The sequence below is a fragment of the Pinus tabuliformis genome, chromosome 4_2 (genome assembly GCF_031772625.1).
Source record: "Pinus tabuliformis cultivar Carrire ecotype Pingquan chromosome 4_2, CPIR1, whole genome shotgun sequence".
NCBI classification, from domain to species: domain Eukaryota; kingdom Viridiplantae; phylum Streptophyta; class Pinopsida; order Pinales; family Pinaceae; genus Pinus; species Pinus tabuliformis.
The window spans coordinates 411,977,183-412,001,947 of record NC_142304.1 but is presented as its reverse complement, the minus strand read 5'-3'; positions in this window follow the sequence as shown (position 1 = coordinate 412,001,947).

Sequence of the window (24,765 nt, the reverse complement as noted above, 5' to 3'; positions counted from 1 at the left end):
ACACCTGATAAGAAATACTTTCATGACTATGTTCAAGGAGATTTTGGACAAGTTCGTCTGGGTGATGATAAACCCTGTAAAATCGTTGGAATGGGTAAGGTTCTTGTAAGATAGCAGAATGGAAACCAATGGCTATTAAAGGAGGTAAGGCATGTTCCAGATCTAAAGAAAAATCTGATTTCAACAGGGCAGTTAGGCGGTGAAGGTTGTGTGACAACTTTCACAGATAAAGCTTGGAAGGTCACCAAAGGAGCCCTGGTAATAGCAAAAGGCAAAAAGTTTGGTACATTGTATTTACGCAATGGTATTTCTAACTCTATTAATGCTTTAACTTCCAAAGGAGCAGATGCAGCATTATGGCATCATAGGCTCAGAGACATGAGTGAAAAGGGGATGAAGATTCTTCACTCAAGGAATTTGTTACCGGGTTTGATGAATGTTGATTTGGACTTCTGTGAGAATTGCATTTATGGAAAACAGAAGAGAGTCAGATTTCTCAGAGTTGGGAAAGAAAAGAAGAATGAAAAATTAGAGCTTGTGCATACAGATGTATGGGGACCTGCTCAGGTATCATCTCTCGGTGGCTCTCATTATTACGTTACTTTTATTGATGATGCAACTAGAAAAACTTGGATTTATTGTATTAAGAATAAATCTGATGTATTTGATACTTTCAAGAAATGGAAAGCTTTGGTTGAGATTGAGACAGGAAAGAAATTGAAGTGTCTTAGATCAGACAATGGAGGTGAATATTGCAGCAAAGAGTTTGATAGGTACTGTTCAGAGCATGGAATTCGCAGAGAGAAGACAGTTCCAAGAACACCACAAGAAAATGGTGTGTCAGAAAGGATGAACAGAACAATCATGGAGCGTGCAAGGTGCATGACATTGCATGCAGGATTGCCTTTACAGTTTTTGGCAGATGCTGTAGATACTGTTGTTTATCTAATAAACAGAGGGCCTTCAAATTCCTTGGATGGTGGTGTTCCAGAGGAAGCATGGACAGGTAAAAAGGTAAACTACTCCTTTTTAAAGCCTTTTGGTTGTGAGGCCTTTGTCCATATTGATAAAGAAAATAGAACAAAGCTTGAGGCAAAGTCAAAGAAATGTACCTTTATTGGATATGGTGTTATTGATTTTGGTTATCGCTTATATGATTACAAAAATCACAAAATCATTAGGAGCAGAGATGTAATATTCAATGAAAAGGTCTTGTATAAGAATCAGTTGCAGGAAAAGAAATAGGAAAAGGAAAACAAGGAAGACGCAGTTCTTGATGAAATCACTGAAAAAGGAAAGGTGCCTAAAAATAATAGTAATCAACAACCACAATAACAGCAACCACCACAACAACAACAGGCACCCCAAACACCTGAAAGTGGTGTTAGAAGATCTACCAGGATAAGTAGATCCCCTGAACGATACTCTCCTTCATTATATTATTTATTGTTCACTGATTCCGGTGAACCCGAATGTTATGAAGAAGCAATGCAGGTTGAAAACAGGAAGAAGTGGGAGGTAGCCATGGAAGAAGAGATGGACTCCTTAATGCATAACCAGACTTGGGATTTAGTCAGGTTTCCTGTAGGAAAAACTAAATTGAAGAATAAATGGGTTTACAGGCTGAAGGAAGAAGATGGAGGAAAACAGAGGTATAAAGCTAGATTTGTGGCGAAGGGGTTTGCACAGAAGAAAGGTATTGATTTTGATGAAATATTTTCTCCTGTTGTTAAAATGACTTCAATCAGAACCATATTAAGTCTTGTAGCAGCTGAAGATTTGCATCTTGAGTAGTTAGATGTAAAGACAACCTTTCTCCATGGGGATTTGTAGGAAGAGATATATATGCAGCAGCCACAAGGATATGAGGTGAAAGGGAAGGAGAAACTAGTGTGCAGGTTGAAGAAGAGCTTGTATGGCTTAAAATAGGCTCCAAGGTAGTGGTATCTAAAATTTGACAAGTTTATGTCTGAACAAGGTTATACTAGATGTCACTCTGATCATTGTGTTTATTTGAAAAAACAAAATGATGGAAGCTATATTATATTGTTATTGTATGTAGATGACATGCTTGTTGTAGGATCTAACATGTAGGAAATAAATGTGCTCAAAAGAAAATTGGCATATTCATTTGCAATGAAGGATTTGGGAGCTGCAAAACAAATCCTTGGTATGAGAATAACTAGAGACAGGAAAAATCGTAAATTAACATTGTCTCACAATGAGTACATACAAAAGGTGTTGAAAAGATTTAACATGCACAATGCAAAACCAGTTAGTACACCTTTTGCTACCATTTCAAACTTAGCAAGGAAATGTGCCCAAACACCCAAGAAGACATGTATTATATGTCTAAAGTTCCATATGCATTAGCAGTTGGAAGCTTAATGTATGCAATGGTCTGCACAGGGCCTGATATTGCACATGCAGTGGGAGTTGTAAGCAGGTACATGAACAATCCAAGAAAGGAACATTGGATGGCAGTGAAATGGATTCTCAGATATTTGAAAGGTACCACAAATAAAGCATTATGCTTTGGTGGTTCAAACATCTCCCTACAAGGATATGTTGATGCAGATATGGCAGGTGACAGAGATAACAGGAGGCGCACTACAGGATATGTATTTACTGTTGGAGGAACAACTGTTAGTTGGGTTTCAAAGATCCAAAGTGTTGTTGCATTTTCAACAACAGAAGCAGAGTATGTTGTTGCTACAGAGGCTAGTAAAGAAATGATTTGGTTACAAATGTTTATGGGTGAATTGGGTAAGGAGCATGATATGGGCACATTATACAGCGATAGTCAAAGTGCCATTCATCTTGCAAAGAACTCAACATTTCATTCTAGGACTAAACACATACAGCTCAAGTACCATTTCATATGATCAGTGTTGGAAGATGGAGAGTTGAAGCTGGAAAAGATACACACTAGCCAGAATCCTGCAGATATGCTAACAAAAGTTGTAACCAGGGAGAAACTGAGAATATGCTCAGTTTCAATTGGTCTTCAAGGATGATGATGAAGATGAGAAACAGCCAGGTCCAAAGAGGAGTCATTGTCCAGCAAATGAAGCAGCGGTGGAGTTTCTACAATCATTCTCCAAGTGGGAGATTGTTGTGTGTGGAGCATGATTGTTCAGAGGTCTTTGTTTCAGCCGGATGTATACCCCAGGAAGTTTGTACACCCCTCCACGCGGGGTGGTACGAGGGGGAACTTGTCCCCCGCGCGGAGCTTCGGGGGGGCCGATCGTCGCCGGCTGGGGGGTCCAGGGGCCAGCGGTCCCCCAGCGGGGGCTCGGGGGCAACTCCCCCGAAGCTAAAAAACAAATGTAAAATTGCCTTGTAAAAGTATAGTAATTTCTAGTCAATCTGGGCCGTTCATTAGGCGGATGATCTGACGGTAGAACTTATGTTTAGTTTAGGGTTTTTTGCCCTAGATGTCAACCCCTCTCTTTGTACGAGGGTATTGTATTTGAGGCTGTGAAATAGATGTGTATTCTGTGAGTGAGATACAGAGAGGTGAGACTGTGATAGAAAACAGAGGATATTACAGCAGATTTGTTGTAGGTTGTGTCTCTTCATTTTGCTGGATAATAGAAAGGAAGGACTGGCTGTTCGGGGTGGACGTAGCCCAAACTGGGTGAACCACGTATATCTGTGTCTCTCTTGTTTTGTGTGTTCTCTGTGTTTATATTTCTACAATATTTTATGTGTTCCATTGCTTCGTAATATATAATTTTCTAACAACTGGTATCAGAGCCGAAGGTCTATTTGGCTGATAAACCCGCAAGAAAGAAGGGTTCCTGGTTCGAGTGGGAGAAATGGCGGAAGATGGTAAGTTTAGGGTTGAGAAATTTAATGGCCAAAACTTCTCGCTGTGGAAGATGCAGATGGAAGATTATTTGTATCAGAAAGATCTATACCTACCATTGGGTGGAAAAACAAAGATGCCGACGGGTATGAAAGACGAAGAATGGAACCTTCTCGATAGAAAGGCACTCGGAACAATACGGTTGTGCCTTGCTGCATCAGTCTCCTTCAGCATTTCGAAGGAAACCACGACAGAGGGTTTGATGCAGACGTTGTCGAAACTATATGAAAAACCCTCGGCCTCAAACAAGGTATTTCTTATCAAATGGTTATTTAATATGAATATGTCGCAAGGTGGATCTGTTGCAAACCATTTAAATGATTTTAATACAGTTACAAGTCAGTTAAGTTATGTAGGGGTAAACTTTGATGATGAAGTTAGAGCTTTGTTATTCTTGTGCTCACTACCAAAAAGTTGGAATGGTTTGGTAATGGCCATTAGTAACTCCGTTTCTGGATCTAGTACTTTAAAGTTTGATGATGTTGTCGGTGCTATCCTTAGCGAGGAAATGCGACGAAAAAGCTCCGGTGAGACATCGGGAAATGCTTTGAGTTTAGAGTCTAGAGGAAGAGAAATGGAAAGATGAAAGAGCTCAGGATATCTCAGTAAATCAAGGAAAGGCAGATCCAAGTCCAGATCGGGGATAGTGTGCTGGAAATGTGGAAAGAAAGGACACTTAAAGAAATATTGTAGATCTCGAAAGGGAAAAGAAGGAGATGCACAGCAAGAAAACAATCATGAAGAAAATATGACAGGTGAGGTGTTACAAGATGCTTTGATTCTTTCTTTCGAAAATATTACTGATTCCTGGGTGGTAGATTCAGGGGCTTCACTCCATGCCACACCTGATAAGAAATACTTTCATGACTATGTTCAAGGAGATTTTGGACAAGTTCATCTGGGTGATGATAAACCCTGTAAAATCGTTGGAATGGGTAAGGTTTTTGTAAGACAGCAGAATGGAAACCAATGGCTATTAAAGGAGGTAAGGCATGTTCCAGATCTAAAGAAAAATCTGATTTCAACAGGGCAGTTAGGCGGTGAAGGTTGTGTGACAACTTTCACAGATAAAGCTTGGAAGGTCACCAAAGGAGCCCTGGTAATAGCAAAAGGCGAAAAGGTTGGTACATTGTATTTATGCAATGGTATTTCTAACTCTGTTAATGCTTTAACTTCCAAAGGAGCAGATGAAACATTATGGCATTATAGGGTCGGACACATGAGTGAAAAGGGGATGAAGATTCTTCACTCAAGGAATTTGTTGCCGGGTTTGAAGAATGTTGATTTAGACTTCTATGAGAATTGCATTTATGGAAAAGAGAAGAGAGTCAAATTTCTCAGAGTTGGGAAAGAAAAAAAGAATGAAAAATTAGAGCTTGTGCATACAGATGTATGGGAACCTGCTCAGGTATCATCTCTCAGTGGCCCTCGTTATTATGTTACTTTTATTGATGATGCAACTAGAAAAACTTGGATTTATTGTATTAAGAATAAATTTAATGTATTTGATACTTTCAAGAAATGGAAAGCTTTGGTTGAGATTGAGACAGGAAAGAAATTGAAGTGTCTTAGATCAGACAATGGAGGTGAATATTGCAGCAAAGAGTTTGATAGGTACTATTCAGAGCATGGAATTCGCAGAGAGAAGACAGTTCCAAGAACACCACAAGAAAATGGTGTGTCAGAAAGGATGAACAGAACAATCATGGAGCATGCAAGGTGCATGAGATTGCATGCAGGATTGCCTTTACAGTTTTGGGTAGATGCTGTAGATACTGTTGTTTATCTAATAAACAGAGGGCCTTCAAGTTCCTTGGATGGTGGTGTTCTAGAGGAATCATGGACAGGTAAAAAGGTAAACTACTCCTTTTTGAAGCCTTTTGGTTGTGAGGCCTTTGTCCATATTGACAAAGAAAATAGAACAAAGCTTGAGGCAAAGTCAAAGAAATGTACCTTTATTGGATATGGTGTTAATGATTTTGGTTATCGCTTATATGATTATGAAAATCACAAAATAATTAGGAGCAGAGATGTAATATTCAATGAAAAGGTCTTGTATAAGAATCAGTTGCAGGAAAAGAAATAGGAAAAGGAAAACAAGGAATACGCAGTTCTTGATGAAATCACTGAAAAAGGAAAGGTGCCTGAAAATAATAATAATCAACAACCACAACAAAAACAACCACCACAACAACAACAGGCACCCCAAACACCTGAAAGTGGTGTTAGAAGATCTACTAGGATAAGTAGACCCCTTGAAGGATACTCTCCTTCATTATATTGTTTATTGTTGACTAATTCCGGTGAACCCGAATGTTATGAAGAAGTAATGCAGGTTGAAAGCAGGAAGAAGTGAGAGGTAGCCATGGAAGAAGAGATGGACTCCTTAATGCATAACTAGACTTGGGATTTAGTCAGGTTGCCTATAGGAAAAACTACATTGAAGAATAAATGGGTTTACAGGCTGAAGGAAGAAGATGGAGGAAAACATAGGTATAAAGCTAGACTTGTGGCGAAGGGGTTTGCACAGAAGAAAGGTATTGATTTTGATGAAATATTTTCTCTTATTGTTAAAATGACTTCAATCACAACCATTTTAAGTCTTGTAGCAGCTGAAGATTTGCATCTTGAGCAGTTAGATGTAAAGACAACCTTTCTCCATGGGGATTTGGAGGAAGAGATATATATGCAGTAGCCACAAGGATATGAGGTGAAAGGGAAGGAGAAATTAGTGTGCAGGTTGAAGAAGAACTTGTATGGCTTAAAACAGGCTCCAAGGCAGTGGTATCTAAAATTTGACAAGTTTATGTCTGAACAAGGTTATACTAGATGTCACTCTGATCATTGTGTTTATTTGAAAAAACAAAATGATGGCAGCTATATTATATTGTTATTGTATGTAGATGACATGCTTGTTGCAGGATCTAACATGTAGGAAATAAATGTGCTCAAAAGAAAATTGGCAAATTCATTTGCAATGAAGGATTTGGGAGCCGCAAAACAAATCCTTGGTATGAGAATAACTAGAGACAGGAAAAATCGTAAATTAACATTGTCTCACAATGAGTACATACAAAAGGTGTTGAAAAGATTTAACATGCACAACGCAAAACCAGTTAGTACACCTTTTGCTAGCCATTTCAAACTTTGCAAGGAAATATGCCCAAAGACCCAAGATGACATGGATTATATGTCTAAACTTCCATATGCATCAGCAGTTGGAAGCTTAATGTATGCAATGGTCTGCACAAGGCCTGATATTGCACATGCAGTGGGAGTTTTAAGCAGGTACATGAACAATCCAGGAAAGGAACATTGGATGGCAGTGAAATGGATTCTCAGATATTTGAAAGGTACCACAAATAAAACATTATGCTTTGGTGGTTCAAACATCTCCCTACAAGGATATGTTGATGCAGATATGGTAGGTGACATAGATAATAGGAGGAGCACTACAGGATATATATTTACTGTTGGAGGAACAACTGTCAGTTGGGTTTCAAAAATCCAAAGTGTTGTTGCACTTTCAACAACAGAAGCGGAGTCTCTTGCTGCTACAGAGGCTAGTAAAGAAATGATTTGGTTACAAAGGTTTATGGGTGAATTGGGTAAGGAGCATGATATGGGCACGTTAGTCATCGATAGTCAAAGTGCCATTCATCTTGCAAAGAACTCAGCATTTCATTCTAGGACTAAACACATATAGTTCAAGTACCATTTCATACGATCAATGTTGGAAGATGGAGAGTTGAAGCTGGAAAAGATACACACTAGCCAGAATCCTGCAGATATGCTAGCAAAAGTTGTAACCAGGGAGAAACTGAGAATATGCTTAGTTTCAATTGGTCTTCAAGGATGACGATGAAGATGAGAAATAGCCAGGTCCAAAGAGGAGCCATTGTCCAGCAAATGAAGCAGCGGTGGAGTTTCTACAATCATTCTCCAAGTGGGAGATTGTTGTGTGTGGAGCATGATTGTTCAAAGGTCTTTGTTTCAGCCGGATGTATACCCCAGGAAGTTTGTACACCCCTCCACGTGGGGTGGTGCGAGGGGGACTTGTCCCCCCCGCAGGGGTTCAATGGGGCCGATTGTCGCCGGCTGGGGGGTCTGGGGGCTAGCGGTCGCCCGGCGGGGGCTCGGGGGCAGCCCCCCCGAAGCTAAAAAACAAATGTAAAATTGCCTTGTAAAAGTATAGTAATTTCTAGTCAATCTGGGCCGTTCATTAGGCGGATGATCTGACGGTAGAACTTATGTTTAGTTTAGGGTTTTTTGCCCTAGATGGAAACCCCTCTCTTTGTATGAGGGTATTGTATTTGAGGCTGTGAAATAGATGTGTATTCTGTGAGCGAGAAACAGAGAAGTGAGACTGTGAGAGTAAACAGAGGATATTACAGCGGATTTGCTGTAGGTTGTGTCTCTTCATTTTGCTGGATAATAGAAAGGAAGGACTGGCTGTTCGGGGTGGATGTAGCCCAAACTGGGTGAACCACATATATCTGTGTCTCTCTTGTTTTGTGCGTTCTCTGTGTTTATATTTCTGCAATATTTTATGTGTTCTATTGTTCCGTAATATATAATTTTCTAACATGTGCTTGTGTGATAGGGAGTGTTAACAAGTTATAGGTGTGCTAAGGAGGGAGTGGAAACGTATGATAAGCAGTTCTGATAGACGATAGAGCGCTAGGAAATCCTACTAAGATGTGACAAATGCCATGGTGTGCCAATGCATGCCAAGGAGTGTTAGAGAGTGTTAGGGAAGCACAAGGGAGCACTAGGTCATAAATGCATGGAAATGAAGGAATAAGAGTGTGTGGCATGGAGTGTTAGTGAGTTCCAAGTGTGCTAAGGAGGAGTTACAAGGCATGCTTGGCAATGCTAAGGAATTATAGAGTTTTAGGGCGACATGCAGCCAAGATGTGCTAACGCATGTAAGGAAGTGTTAGCTAGGAGTGCCAGGGAAACACAAGGGAGAAATATGTCAAAATGAATGGAAATGAACAAATAAGAGTTTTTTATTAGAAGTTTCAATGAGTTCTAAGTGTGCTAAGGACAAATTGACAAGGTATGCCAGGCAGTGTTAAGGCATGCTAGGGGCTAGGGCGACATGCCAAGGTTTCATAGGTGCTAGGGCATAACAACACGTGTCAAGGAGTGATAAAGAGTGCTAGGGAAACACAAGGGAGAACTAGGTAAAAATGCATGGAAATGAATGAATAAGAGTTTGTTACCAAGAGTCTCAGCGATGTCTAGGTGTGCTAAGGAGAGAGTGACAAATTATACTATGTAGTGCAAAGGAATGTTAGAGTGTTAAGGCGGTAGGCCAAAATGTGTCAGGTGCTAGGGTGAACTAGGGAGTATTAGGGGGTGTAAAGGAAACAAAAGGAAGCACTAATTCAAAATTCATGGAAATTAACGAATAAGAGTGTGTGAGAGGGATTTTTAATGAGTTCTAGGTGTTTTAAGGAGGTAGTGACAAGGTTATATGCTAGGCAATGCCAAGATATGCTAAACTACCAAAGCATATCAGCAAGTGCCACAATGTGCTAGGGAGTGCCAAAGCATGCCAAGGAATGTATGGGATGTTAACACATGTCACATAGTGCCAAGGCATTCTAAGACATGTCATGTGCTATGGCATGTCAAGATGTAAATTGTGTTACTTAATTGTTTTAGACCAAGGTTGGATGTGATGAGCCTTGTCTTGATAACTTGTTAAGTGGGATGAGTGAGATTTTACATGAGTACCCTAAGATGAGTTACACGTAGTTCTTAGGTGAAAAAGGCATATGTTGAATTTCCATGACACATGAGAATCCCAGTTTGGCCTTAGAATTTTTTATGCGAACACACTCAAGTGCCACAGCACATCTACGATGCAGAACAAAATCTACCATGAAAGAAAAAGTAATGGATTGAATGCACATAGTTTAGGGTCTACACATATTCATATCTTAATGCTTATTATTGTGATATAGACATTTTTATGTCTGTTGTAAGACTCCTTTCAAGATTTCTATCCAACAACAACATCTTTGTGGTAAAAGGTCTACTGTCAAAGGTTGCTCCATGAAAAATAGCAACCGAAAGGGACCTTACTGTGCACACAGATGAAGAATTAAGAATATTGTTATCTAAGAGTGTTGATGTGGAGGTATGGGACAAAATTACATAGGAAGTGAACCTTTTTGTTGAGCCGATCAAGATCTAAAAAGGAAAATGTGTGATTATATATACATGTGTGATAGTGTTTGGAGAAATGCCAACCTAACCCACAAATTTGTTGACATTTTGCTGGAGCTGACCTATAATTGTTCCTAAATATAATAAACATGTAATATAGGACTGAATTTTCAATACAAAATATAAATTGATAGGAACATGGCCAAATTGTGAAAGTGTAAAAATTAGTATGGTTTAAAGGGATCGATCCCTTTGAAAAGTCTTAAATGTGGTAATGAATGTTGAGCCTCATTCTAGAACCCCTTTGGGCATCCATCTTAGGAGTTGGTGTATAAGGATGCAACACTTCAGAATAATTTTTGTAGCAGTGATGTCAACACTTGTATAGTGACATGGGGTTGGAGTTGGCTTGTCAAAGCTCATTGGTCTACTTTGGAACTTCTCTAGGGTGATGCCTTAGATGATTTGGAGTAAGAGGGTATGATTTGATATTTAGTTTGCATTGAAGAAGCTTTGGAGGCTAGATACTACAGAAAAACCCCTTGTTCTAAATAGGGAAGCACATGCCACTGAAGAGCATTAGTGAGGGTCAATAAAAGATATTCACTTGAAGTGTCACCAAAGAGAGAATTAGTGATGGGCCTTTAACGACCCTCACCAAAAGTGTCACAAAAGAGAGAATTAGTGATGGGAAATTAATGACCCTCACCAAAAGTGTCACTAAAAATGGCTTTGGTGACAAACCTTAAAGGACCATCACTATATACACTTACAACAACGATTTTTTAAAGACTGTCACCGTATGCAACATTGGTGATGGACCTTAAAGGTCTGTCATAGGCATGAAGCATCATGGAAAACTCATTGGAATGATAAATGATGATGAACACTTATTGACCATCACCAAAGGTAACCAAAAAGATCATTGGTGACGGTCAATAAAATATCGTCACTAGAAGTGTCAAAAAAGAGAAAATTAGTGATGGGCCTTTAACGATCCTCACCAAAAGTCTCACCAGAGAGAGAATTAGTGACATGCCTTTAACGACCCTCACCAAAAGTGTCAATGAAAATCGCTTTTGTGACAAACCGTAAAGGACCATCAGCATATACACTTACAACAACAATTTTTTAAAGATTTTCACTGTATGCGACATTGGTGATGGACCTTAAAGGTTCGTCACAAGCATGACCCTCACCAATGGCCCTTTTTCTTGTAGTGGAGACCCGCCATCGAGAAAATTTCCATGTCAGAAACTTGTGGCATTTATTGTAACTCTTGCGAATAATTTCAAAGAGGAGAGATATCCAAAAATCAAAAGGAGAATTATGTCACACGAGGTGCCTTTGGAGACAAACTAAATAGCTTTTATATAGAATTTTTCCCATCCAAATAGTGTCCTTTAGGATAGGACGACATTAGGTATTTGGAGGAAGATTTCAAATTTAAATTCAAATTTTAAATATATAAAATGTGTTTGCCTAGATAATATTTTATATTAAGGCCAAAGGGATTTCTATTTGGGGCTTACGGGATCTAATGGAAATTCATCCCATAGGAGCTACCCAATTTTAACATTCCCTCTTAGCTAGGGATGAATTTCCATCAACATCATCTAGGATATCTCATCATAGCTACATCATAATGTACCTCGAGTGTACACTTCATAAGGAAGATAGAGAGTTGTATCATTGATAAGAACCATATCATATCATTTCATGAAAGAAGAGGAATACATAACCAATGGTAGGGGAGATCAAACAAAAGGGTTCAATAATGGAGCACATTGAGGAGTTCCAAAAATTAAACATAAGGGTAAAATATATTCCAGAGGAGCATAGGATTGATGTGTTCATAGGGTCTTTAAAGGATAATATCCAACATGATGTTCACCTTTGGGAACCTGATTCATTAGAAAAGGCATTCAGGTTAGCAAGAAAAATGGAAAGAAAAATTATGGCAACTAGGAAGCATACCACTCAAAACTATAAAGACGGAAGTATTGTTGCCCCTAGTCTTCCACAACCTACAAGGTTGACACCACAACAATTGGAAGAAAAAAGAGCAAAAGGGCTTTGTTACAGTTGTGATAGCAAATACACAAAAGGTCATAAGTGTGCTGAGAAGAAATTATTCTACATAGATTGTGAAGAGGAAGAAGAAAAGGAGCAAGAAAGGTCAAAAGAAGAGGATATACTCCAGGAACAAAGCCTAGATGAAGAACAAATAAATCCGACCATATCTTGTAATGCATTGGCGGGAATTGCCACTTCTCAAACCATCAAGATAGAAGGACAAATCAAGAAGAAAAAGGTAATAGTGTTGATTGATTCAGGAAGCATCCACAATTTTATTCATTATAGGGTAGAAAAAGAATTGAATTGCTTCCTATATCCAGCACCAAAGTGTCAAGTGATGATTGCAAATGGAGGAACAATAAATTCCTCTGGAAAGTGCCATAATATGAAGCTATCCATGGAAGAATATGTATTGACTAGGCCAATGCTTTCCATTCTAATGGGAGGTGCTGATGTTGTACAAGGAGTCCAATGGCTACAATCCTTGGGTACAATAGCTTTTAATTTTCAAGAACTTTTCATCAAATTTTCTACGGAAGGAAAGGAAGTTGAATTAAGGGGTATTTCAGGGAAACCAGGAAAGATAATCAGCTCTAATGGCATGACAAAGCTTCTAAAAAAGGAGAAAAGAGGTGTAGTTGCACAATTATGTTCACTAGATGTTTCCACATTGGAATCATCTATTTCTCCAGATCTCCAAAAAGTCTTGGACAATCATTCCAAGGTATTTGAGACTCCCAAAGGTCTCCCACCTATGCGTGATCATGATCATGCTATTCATCTGATTCCAGGAAGTGTTCCTCCAAACATCAGGCCGTACAGATATCCCTATGTCCAAAAAAGTGAAATTGAACCTATGGTTGCAGAAATGCTAGAGGCTGGTATAATTCAACCGAGTCAATGTTCTTTCTCAGCTCCAGTAGTATTGGTGCACAAGAAGGATGGATCATGGCGTATGTGTCCAGATTATAGGGAGCTCAACAAGCTCACTATTAAAGATAAGTTCCCCATTCCTGTCATTGATGAATTACTGGATGAATTGCATGGATCAATTTACTTCACCAAGTTGGATCTTCATTCGGGATATCATCAAATCAGAATGAAGATTGAAGACATTCCAAAAACGGCATTTAGAACTCATGAGGGTCATTATGAATTTTTGGTCATGCCTTTTGGCCTTACCAATGCACCTTCAACATTTCAAGGTTTGATGAATTCAATTTTCAAACCATTCCTTAGAAAATTTGTGTTAGTATTTTTTGATGATATACTAATCTACAGCAAGTCTTGGAGGATCATGTTGAACATGTTGACAGGGTGCTACAACTATTGGAGGAGAAACAATTATATGCAAAAAGATCCAAATGTTTCTTTGGAGTCCAGGAGGTGGAATATTTGGGTCATATTGTATCTCATGAAGGAGTTAAGGTAGACCCTAGCAAAATTAAAGCCATTAAGGAATGGAAAATCCCCACATCCATAAAGCATCTGTGAGGATTTCTTGGGTTGACAGGGTATTATCACAAGTTTGTTAAAAATTATGGGAGAATAGCAGCACCTCTAACAACATTATTGAAGAAAGATTCATTTTCATGGACTTCGGAAGCAACAAAGGCCTTTGAACATCTTAAAGAGGCAATGTGCCAAGCACCGGTCTTAGCTACACCGAACTTCACAAAAACCTTTATTGTGGAATGTGATGCTTCATGAAATGGAATTGGTGCTGTTCTAATGCAAGATGAAAGACCCATTGCTTTTGAAAGTCATCCAATCAAGGGAAATTTTTTAAGCAAAGCTATTTATGAGAAGGAAATGTTGGCAATACTCCATGCACTTAAGAAATGGCGACCCTACCTAATGGGAAGACACTTCAAGGTAAAAATGGATCATGATAGCCTTAAATACTTTTTAGAACAAAGATTATCCTCTGAAGAGCAACAAAAGTGGGTCACAAAGATGTTGGGTTATGACTTTGAAATCATCTACAAAAAAGGGAAGCAAAATGTGGTGGCAGATGCACTCTCAAGAAAGGATGAGGATGTGGAAGCATTGTTGTGTGCCATTTCTATTATCCAACCAGATTGGATAAACGAAGCAAGGGAGGAATGGAAGAATGAAAAAGAAGTGTGGGCACTTATTCGAAAGCTACAACAAGATTCCTGTACTTCTGATACATTTAGCTGGCAAAATGATTCGTTATGGTACAAAGATCGCTTATACCTCTGTAAGAATTCCCAGCTAAAACAAAAGATTCTTATGGAATTGCACACTTCTCCCTTAGGAGGGCACTCAGGATTTTTAAAAACTTACCACAGGGTTAAGAAGGAATTTTTTTGGGATGGCCTTAAATAAGATATTCAAAAGTTTGTGGCGGAATGTTTGGTTTGCCAACAAAATAAAGTTGAAACAATTAAGACACCGGGTCTATTACAACCTTTATCCATTCCAAGCCAATGTTGGGAGGAGGTTTAAATGGATTTTATCACAGGTTTACCCAAGTCTGAGGGAAAGAGTGTCATCATGGTGGTAGTTGACAGACTTACCAAGTATGCACACTTTTGTGCATTATCACATCCACTTAAAGCCAGTATAGTTTCTACTGCATTTATGGAAACAGTTCAAAAGCTACATGGAAACCCAAAGATTATTGTAAGTGACAGAGATCCCATTTTCACTGGAAATTTTTGGACAGAATTATTTTCTTGTCTTGGTACTCAGTTAGCTCATAGCTCATCTTATCATCCTCAATCTGATGGGAAAACTGAGATAGTAAACAAATGTTTGGAAGGATATCTTCGTTGCTTTGTATCTGATAAATGGACACAATGGGTCAAATGGTTGCCTCTGGCTAAATGGTGGTATAACACTTCCTTCCATACAGCAACAAAAATGACCCCATTTATGGCACTTTATGGGTATCAACCACCATCCATCACATCATATTTAAGAGAAAATTCTAAGGTTCAAGCAGTGGAACATCACATTGAACATCAACAACAAGTCCTCCAACTCTTAAAGGATAGCCTCGTGTTGGCACAAAATAGAATGAAACAACAGGCAGATCAACATTGCAGTGAAAGAAGATTTGATGTAGGTGATTGGGTATTCCTACAGCTACAACCATATAAGAAAATGTCCCTAAAGCAAGCTAAGAAGGATAATAAATTATCACCAAAGTATTATGGTCTGTACAAGGTGTTGCAAAAGATTGGTACTATGGCATACAAATTGGAGCTTCATGCAACTTCTCGATTGCACCCAGTTTTCCATGTTTCATGTTTAAAGAAGGTTATAGGCGACAAGCTCCCAATTCAAACAATATTGCTAGAACTTGACGAGGAAGGAAAAATTATATTGGAACCCGAAGCAGTCACAGAAACAAGAACTCGACAGCTACGAAATCGATCAATTTCAGAGTATCTTATCAAGTGGAAGAACTTATCCACTGAAGATTCCACATGGGAGGATGGGAATTTTATGCAGAAGTATCCAGAACTACTCAAGCGTTGAGGACAACACTTTTTTTGAAGGAGAGGGGCATGTTGGGTCCCTATAATACTAGTGATTACCCCATTACTATTGTAGTTATACCCCTTACTTATATTGTTGTGCCCCTATTACCCCCATATTGTTATTTATGTGCCCCATAGAATCCCTCTATTGTTACTTTTGTGGCTTTATATTATTATTGCTAGGTCGGCTGGATTATATTGTGACTCCTTAGACTCCTATATATAGAAAGGAGGTTTTGTCATTTGTATCATCCAAGAATTGTTCATTTATGTAATGTAAAGGAGGTTGCCCCCTCGAAGAGTCTGAATTCTAAGGCGTTGATCTATCTTTTCTATCTTTTCTTGAGCTGGTTTCATAACAGTTTCCCATTTAGAGTGACAAAACCTTGATGAGATTCCAAAACCTATTATTATTTGGATTGGATGAATAGAAGAGCCAAGACCATAGGATCAAGAAATTATTCTAGACCTAAATAGATGATGATTAATGTTGTTGGAGGAAAGCAAAAGACTAATGCTCAAAAGTACCGCATAAGGAAATATGTTTGAACTCTTCAATGAGTTGTTTAAGTGAGTACCTTATATAAACACATTGATATGATCTTTAGACAAAATCTTGGATTAATGGATGTGACCCTCATAGGCAAGCATCACAACTGATTGAGGACACTAAGCTATGCTCTCCCCCCCTGTCTGAGCTAACAAGGTGAGGAATTGAGACTTAGAGCTCCTGGGGTTAACAAAACTATGGATAGTATTGATAGAGTATACACTAGTTGGCTTATAATTTCACACCTATCTGGCCAATGGATGTTTGGTGCTTGATTTAGGCGTGATCCTTACCATTTATGGTAAGTGGAGTCCCACTCAAGATAGAGATTTTGGTGTTCTACCACTGATGTTTAAGGGTCAAGTTAGGGAGATCAACAGATAATAGGAGAGTCATGATAGTTACCATTTTCTTGTAAGTGGTATCCCTCCTATTGTCACTAGGAAATATGATAAGCACGATCCTTACCTCATAAGGTAAGTGGTATCCCTCTTATTATCTATCGATTTTTAGTCGTAGAAGACAATCCCCATTGATGATGATTGCAGGTAGTAGAAGAGGCTCCCTATTGATGATTATTCCAGGTGGTAGCAAAGGCTCCCTAATGATGATGATTCTAGGTGGCAGTAGATGCTCCCTGATGATGATGATTCCAGATGATAGCAAAGGCTCCCATATCTTCATGTTTCAAGGTGGTAGTACAAGCTCCCTGATTGTGATTCTCCTAGATGTTAGTAGAGACTATTTGATGGTGATTCTTATGAATTGTGGTTTCTTAGTCTTATTGGTTGAGAAATTAGTTTCTTAACCTTTTATCTATGCATATTCTTGGTATTGAATTCAGGATGTCAGTCGTAGCTCCCATGTAGTGAATATTGTAAAGTAAGGTAATGTCATGTCGGCCTACCCATGGTTTGCAGACCATGGGATTGTATAAATAGGGTGAGGCTTTAAGTTGTAAAGAGAGCATATTAGAGAGATAGATAAATACGAATGGTTCAAATATAGAGTAAGAGTCTAAGTGTATTGGGTTGTAGTAGTAGGAAGAGGCTTTGCAGCTGAGTGCACATAGGCCTAGTAGAGTCCGCAGTTGAGTGCGCAGACCCCTGCAGCTGAGTGCACAAGGCAGTGTCAAGTCTGTAATCTTAAACGAAGAATAAATATAGAGAAGTTGATCCCAATTTCTATGCATCTACTTGTGTATTTCCTTCCTTACATTTATACTATTTTGGTTATCACATGCAGTTATATGATTACTGGATATACTGTTAATTTATCATCAGTCTTACAAAAATAAGTTAAGTAATTGGGTAATAACAGATTAAATAGTAAGGACCTTGGGTATAATATGGATCGTGCCCCAAGTAAGGTTGCGCGGAGGTAGCATCACAGTTTGCGAGGGACTAATAGGTGCGCCTAGCGACATGCGCGCAAGGTCAAACCGTGGACTTCCAGAAGCTCATCAGACATCCCCAGGGTGTGGAAACCTAGTTCTAGCACCCTCCCATACTACTTCAGATGAGACCTTAGTCTGCACTTCATGGACTGTTGCCGAAAGGGCCAGTAGTACCGGGATTTGCATGGCTAAATCACGTCAGAACCTAGGTCAGGCCCATACAAGCCAACAAATATCCAACAGAATTTGCTGACCAGCAAGAGACCCTTGTGCTCAGACAACAAGAAAATAAGGGAATGTTAACTAGGGTGGAATATTTCACCACTGAAATTGACAAGAGATAGAAGGGGTCAAGAACTATTAGACCTAATGCTCAATAACAAATGAATTAATCCACACTTGGTGATCCAAAATGAATTCAATCCTTCTTTATTTATAGATTTTCCAGAGGGGTTTCATATTTTTAAGTGATTAAGTAAACCTTACTCCGAACCCCAAATTTGGGGTTTTTAAGCCTAGTTTCACCAAAAATTGCCGAACAATGGGTATTTTGGGGTTTTTTCCCCTTTATGGAGGACTATAGTCTATGGGGATAGATAGGATATTACATCCCATTCATCCTCAATTTGTATAGGACATTACATGGAACCTAATAAAAGAAAAAGTGTTTTAGCTTAGGAGGTAATAACTAAATGCTTATTTCTTTCCACATAGGACATACATCTTGCAAAAATTATCATGGGGTAAAAATACTACAAAATGCCTAAATCTTACAAGCATTGTCATTGTCCAAGAATAAAAACCCTTTCAAGTGAAACGAGGTTAGTACCACATACTACAATCACAAATGACAAATTCTAAAACAATATAATTATTCAATGAAAGAATGATGAATCATATTAGCGCACTTTAAATTTAATAGCTCTTGAGTTGCAGTGTCAATCAAAATTTCTTAGGTTGGGTCATAATTAAGTACTCAATGTTGATTTGGGTCCAATTTGGGCAAAAGGGAGGAGCTCTTAGTGACAATGGGATGATCAGGCTTTTCAGAAGGGAGCTCTGCTATACTTTTGAACATACAAGCCATTCGTTCTAGTGGAGGAGATATAGAGAAGCCTCTAATAAGGACCTTTCCAAGATCAATTAGGAGGAAAATCAATTTTCAAAGCTTAAACATAGTTCTAGATTCAAACAAGAATAGTCATTTTTCAAAATAATTATTAATTCTGAAGAAATTGGAGCCAAGCTGACATGTTGACTATTTCTTCTTCTACTAGACAAGGAAGAATTTATGAAAAGTCCTTGGCCCTTTGATCTAGTAATTGATGTAAATCTCTTGATTATAAATGTAATAAGAGATGCAGTTTATATTAAGGAGAAGGGAAAAGTAGAGGGCGAGTTAATAATTATCTCTAAAAAACTCTCAATAGAATCCTAACATATTTGAAATGGAAAAGGATAACTCCATGGTTATTTTTTTCTTTAGAAACTTTCCTAATTTCCATGATTGAAGCATGTATTCATGCCTTTAAAGAAGCTCACAAATGGTTTTGATATTGGTTGAAGCAAAGAAAATGTGCAAAGTTACACTCACATAGAGGTAAGGAAGAAAAGTATGTGGAGCTTGTTGTCCCAGACTCCAAACAAAGAATGGACAAAAGGTGAAAAAACCAAGTCAAAAGCTATGTGTAGCTTTTGTCAGGCAGAGGTAGGTGTTAACTCCACACTCTACAGCAAAGTCTTTGCGGCACAAGTGACAGAAAGGTTTGCAAGAAAAAATTTGGATTAAAAGGAATGGAGCTTGATGCTATATGTCCACTATTGCCCCACTTTCTATATGAGTTACAGGAGATAAAAATAATGATATAAGGGAGATACAGAGTAGATACAATTATTATTCAAATTTAATAAAACATATTACTGTGTCTTCCTTGACATAAAAGAAACATATTCCATAAAATATTTTCTCTATGAACCTTATTTAAAACGAATCTCTTCCATTGACTCACCCAGCCGCAAATAGAAATGATGTTGATGGGCCAATTTCAGTTTAGAAAACTCACAATTAGTTTCAATTGTAAGATCTCCTATTTTCAAGTCCCTCAGACATGTGAGAGGATATGTGAGAGTCCTATGTTATTTGAAAGATGTGAGAGACCTGTCACGTGACAGACTACGCCATGTGAAATATTTTTCATTGAGAGACTTTCCATGTGATAGACTTATGCCATCGATCATAACTATTGTGAATAATTTCAAAGAGGAGAGATATCCAAATATCAAAATGAAAATTAACTCAAATGAGGTGCCTTTTGAGATCAAAACAATAGGGATTATATAAATATTTTCTCGTATGAATAGGTGTGTTTGGGATAGGCCAACATTAGGTATTAGGTGGGAGATTTCAAATTTAAATTCAAATTTTAAATATATAAAATTTACTTGCCCAAATAATATTTTATATTGAGGCCAAAGGGATTTTTATTTGGGGCTTATGGGATTTGATGGAAATTCATCCCATAGCTTCCCAATTTTAACATAATGTCACAAAATTTAACAATTAGTTTGGATGGATTTCTAATTTTGGTGTTGGTCCAAGTTTATTTGGTGCGAACTAATTTTTTCATTTTGCCAAATTTGAAGACAATTTTAGCTGGGCATAAATTTTGTATATGAACATTGGATTTATGTTCCATTTGTATCATTGGATTCCTTGCAATGATACCTTCAGCTTGACGCTAGTTTTGGTGAATTTTTGGGATTTTTCCTTTTAGGCCTTTTGGGATCCTCCTGGATCATTCCTCCCCACTGAAGGAATTTTCATCCCCAAAAGTTTCATATATAGATCATACATGTTTTCTCTAGTTACAATATAAACCATTTAATTTTCTATCCAACTAAAGGCCAAAATATCACTATGTGGCATAGTCAAGTGATGTTATACAGTTCATCAATTTTAAGAGTTTTTCCCAATCTATGGGGTATTTAAAAGGTACCATGCCATTTACAATGGTGGTCATACTGAACAACCTAAAATGGCTACCCATCTCTTACCTAACCAAAATAATGCACTTTCATCATGTAGCCAACATCCTTGTTGAACTGCTTCATCATCTGGTTCCTTCACAAGTGCTTTCATAGGACTCTGGTCCATGTTTGAGTGTAGCTCTAGATGGAGCTCCAAACATGTGCTTTTCTGATGTTCGTGACTATTTCAATGGCTACAATCATTTTTCTTCCTCCACACTTTCTTAACATTTTTTTATGTCTCCTTCCTTAGTGACATAACCTTCCTTGAATGACTATATTTGTTATGGCCCTAGGAAGGCAAACTTGACTTATCTTGTCCTTTTAAATAATTAAGATCCTTGGAAGGTTGCAATGCTTTCCAAACATCCTTCAATGACTTAGACTCGTTGCTTGAAGGCTCTCCTATCTCTATGGGTTTGGAGTGTCTTTATTTAACTTCCTCTTTTACATAGCCCAATCTTGCATATCAAGGTAGTTCCACACATGGATGGGATTTACAATGCCCTAGCCATTAACTCCTAGGCCCTTTCCTTCATATCCCATATTTTTCATTAGCTTCAAACCTATTCCCTTGGTGTACTTTTCAAATGCACCAAAAGCATCATCATAATGAGAACATGAAATTGAAGAATCATTGACATTGTTTACCTCGACTTATGATTCTGAAGCGGATGAGGATGGCTTTGTGAGGCCTTCACTACACTCCAACTTTTCTAGAGCCTCTTTTGTGGCTTGTAACTAAAGCTACAATCCCTGCTTCTCCTCTTTTCCTTCTTGTAGTAGTATTCTCATATCAATAATCTTCACTTAAATTCTTTGATTGATATCCTCAAGTTGTTGGTGCCATGCATTCTTTGATGCTCTTCCCATCATTGGTCAAACACCTGCAATCCCAACAACTACGATATTCATCTCATTGCCTAAATCGAAGCCAAGGTCTTTCTACATTGTAGCAAGCATCTTCTACTTTCCTTTTCCACCATACTTCTAAGGCTTCAATTCTAGATGTAGTTTCCAACAACTCCCCTCATCATGCCCTTCTTTCTTGCAATGAGCGCAAGAGGGATTTTCTTCCCTTTTCTTTGTTGTCATCATATTTTTTGCATGGTCACCTTTTTCATGATTTCTCATATTTTCAAGATGAATTTCTTTCACCCTACCTTCATCAACAGTAGTGGGATCAAACAACAACAATCAATGTCAAAGCTAACTATGTAAATCACCAATATATTTCATCAAAGTATGTAGTGAGTCTAAAGGAATATTCAATACCGATGCTTGATTCCTAAACTCTTCTATAAAACTTCAAACATTTTGACCTTTACCCTATCTCAAATGTTTCCACTCCATCATCGCTTTTTTCCTGTATCCCAATGGGTAAAATTGTTCACTTAATGTAGATTTAAATGCAAACCATGACGAAAGGAGTTTAACATTATGCTTACTACCTTTCTAAAGTTTTCGTTCCCACAATACATGGTTTTTCCTTCCATCCGAAGTGATTTAAGCTAAATATTCACCTCCTCCTCTTTGATATGTTGTATATGACAATAGACTTCAATCTGTCTAACCTAATTGTTTAACTTTTCTAGATTAGATTATCCACTAAACATATGCAAATAAAATTTCACATCTAACTTTAACAATGGTTTTCCAGTAATATTGTTATGATGATTGTTATAATAATGAGAATGAGATGAAGAAGAAGAAGAAAATTCAATTGAATATGGAGATAGAGGTTTAATAGGGTCTCCTCCATTTCCTTGATTTACCGCAACATTGTCCTCTTATTTCTCTTTCTTCCTATTCTTCTTCTTTTCCACTCTCTTCCCATAATCTACAAAAAAAATTATCTACCCTGTCTACCATCCGATATAAATATTTATGGAAATATTTTTCATACTCAATGCAAGCATCGTCATTCTCCATTATCTTTCTTCATGTTGCATGTCCAATCTTAGGGAAAAAAGACATGATTTTCCTTAACCCTATCTGGGTTTGGCCCAGGTTAGCATCCATACTCACAATTCACATCAAAAATAAGATTTTTCTAATACCAACATGATCTACAATATTTTCTTCGGTATTGTTAGCAAAATTGCATAAAAGAGCATGTAAAACTATAAATCAAACACTTTAAGAAGAGGAAACACATAAAGGTACCATAATGAAAATGGATCAATGTTTTTCAAGGGAGTTCACCCAATGGGGGTGATGTCTTTGGGCCTAACTTCAAATTGTAGAGGCCTCTTAATTCATCTCAACAAAAAGAAAGGCACATACAAGGTAAAATACACCATTATACCTCACTTCTTAGATTGAACTAAAAATGTGATGCTCAAATCCCAAATCTGATTACACCATTAAAATTCATGTGAAACTTTGCATGTCATGACTATAAACTCAACCAAATTCTAACACCGTCAACTCTGCCCCTCCTAGAGATCTCCAATATTCCATAGCAAAATATTCATGGAATATTCTTGAGAATATTGCAAGGAATATACATTGGGAATACCCTATTAATAAAAAATCCCCATTCCTGGTGCTACACATAGGGTCATAGATGTCATGGTTCCCTTCAGCCTCCTTGATCCTATCGACTTGTCATTTTGCCCTGTGCGGTTGTGGCTCCACCGCTATGTCAAATGGAAAAGTAGTTTTTTTATATTCAAGAACTAGCGGACTATTCAGATTCCTGTTGGATGGAGGCTTGGCTAGAATGTTTTAGTTAAGGCATTTGGTTTTAGTAGGTCACCACCTCAAAACCCCATGGAACCATGTTGTATTAAAAAAAAAAGTTTATGAAACCCATTGATCCAAATTTCTTTGTGAATATACTCTTCGCCAAAAAAATTCATTACAAGGCCTTTTAATAACACTTAAATTTGTATTTGAACATGAGTAAGAAGATACTTTAAGAAAATATTCATCAGTGCATCGACATGATCATGATGAAAATAATCAAGAAGAAATCATAACACAAGACATGATAATGTATTTTTTCCATTCTAGAATACATCTTCAAGCCCTGGGTCAATAGTGGGGAGGCCACTTCATTAGTATCAACAAAATATAATGAGTACATGGAAGATATTTGTCAATGCAAGGATTGATCTCTCATCTTGACTAACTATGTCTCTCGAAAGAGACATTCTCCTACAAAGAAATCTCACTCATGAAGACACCTCCTTTAACAAGGAAAATAAATGACTTCTCACAAAGTGGCACAAAATGGACACTCTCACATATGTGGAAATAGGTCCTTTTGAATCCATTGGTCATTTTTAAATCATACTCATCATCATAATCGTCTCAAAATTATGAGATTAATGGTTGTAAACATGACTACATTCTCACAAAGTGTCAACATGACCCTCTTTTAGCATTCCACCACCTCAGTTTTCATGCGAAGGCTAAAGTGATGAATTTGCTACAATGATTCATATCTTGTTGGCCTGTTGCAACGTACAAAGCTCACCAGAACTTGTAAATATACATCCATTGTTTCACCAAAAGAAAAATAAGTAAATGGATATAATGCATCATTATACCTTCCAATCTCACAATGGCCTAAAAGTTTGCAACTAAAATGACAAAACAGACTGTGCCATCGTGACCCTTGTGAAAAATTGGTTCAGATTAGTGTTGGCTTGAGGGGCTTAGGCACTAAGCAAGAAAACCCTTTATTACCGGCCATTTCAGCAACGATCCACTCAAGTAGACCATAGTCTCACTCGAGGCGATATTGGGCGATGATGGAACTAGGCTTCCATATCCAGAGGGATTATGGAGTGTGAATATTGACTTAGTCTGACTCACCTTCAGATTTATGACTGCGATATGCCATCTTACTTAATATTATAATGAATCTGATCTATTCATAGAAAAATACTACTTCACAATTTTAAAATTGTATCTGCTATGCATAAATTGATGGACCTTAACTGTAATTAATTGTAACAAAATTCATATATTAATTCCAGTCTCATCCTTCATTGTGTAGCGAAAAATTAAACAGTAATTTCATAAGGTGAAGAACAATACGTAAGTACAAAGATCTTCCTTCAAAATATTCTTTATTATCTTTAGATCTTCACAATTACAATCCTTCTTAACCTCTGAACACAGCTACAGGGGCCTACGC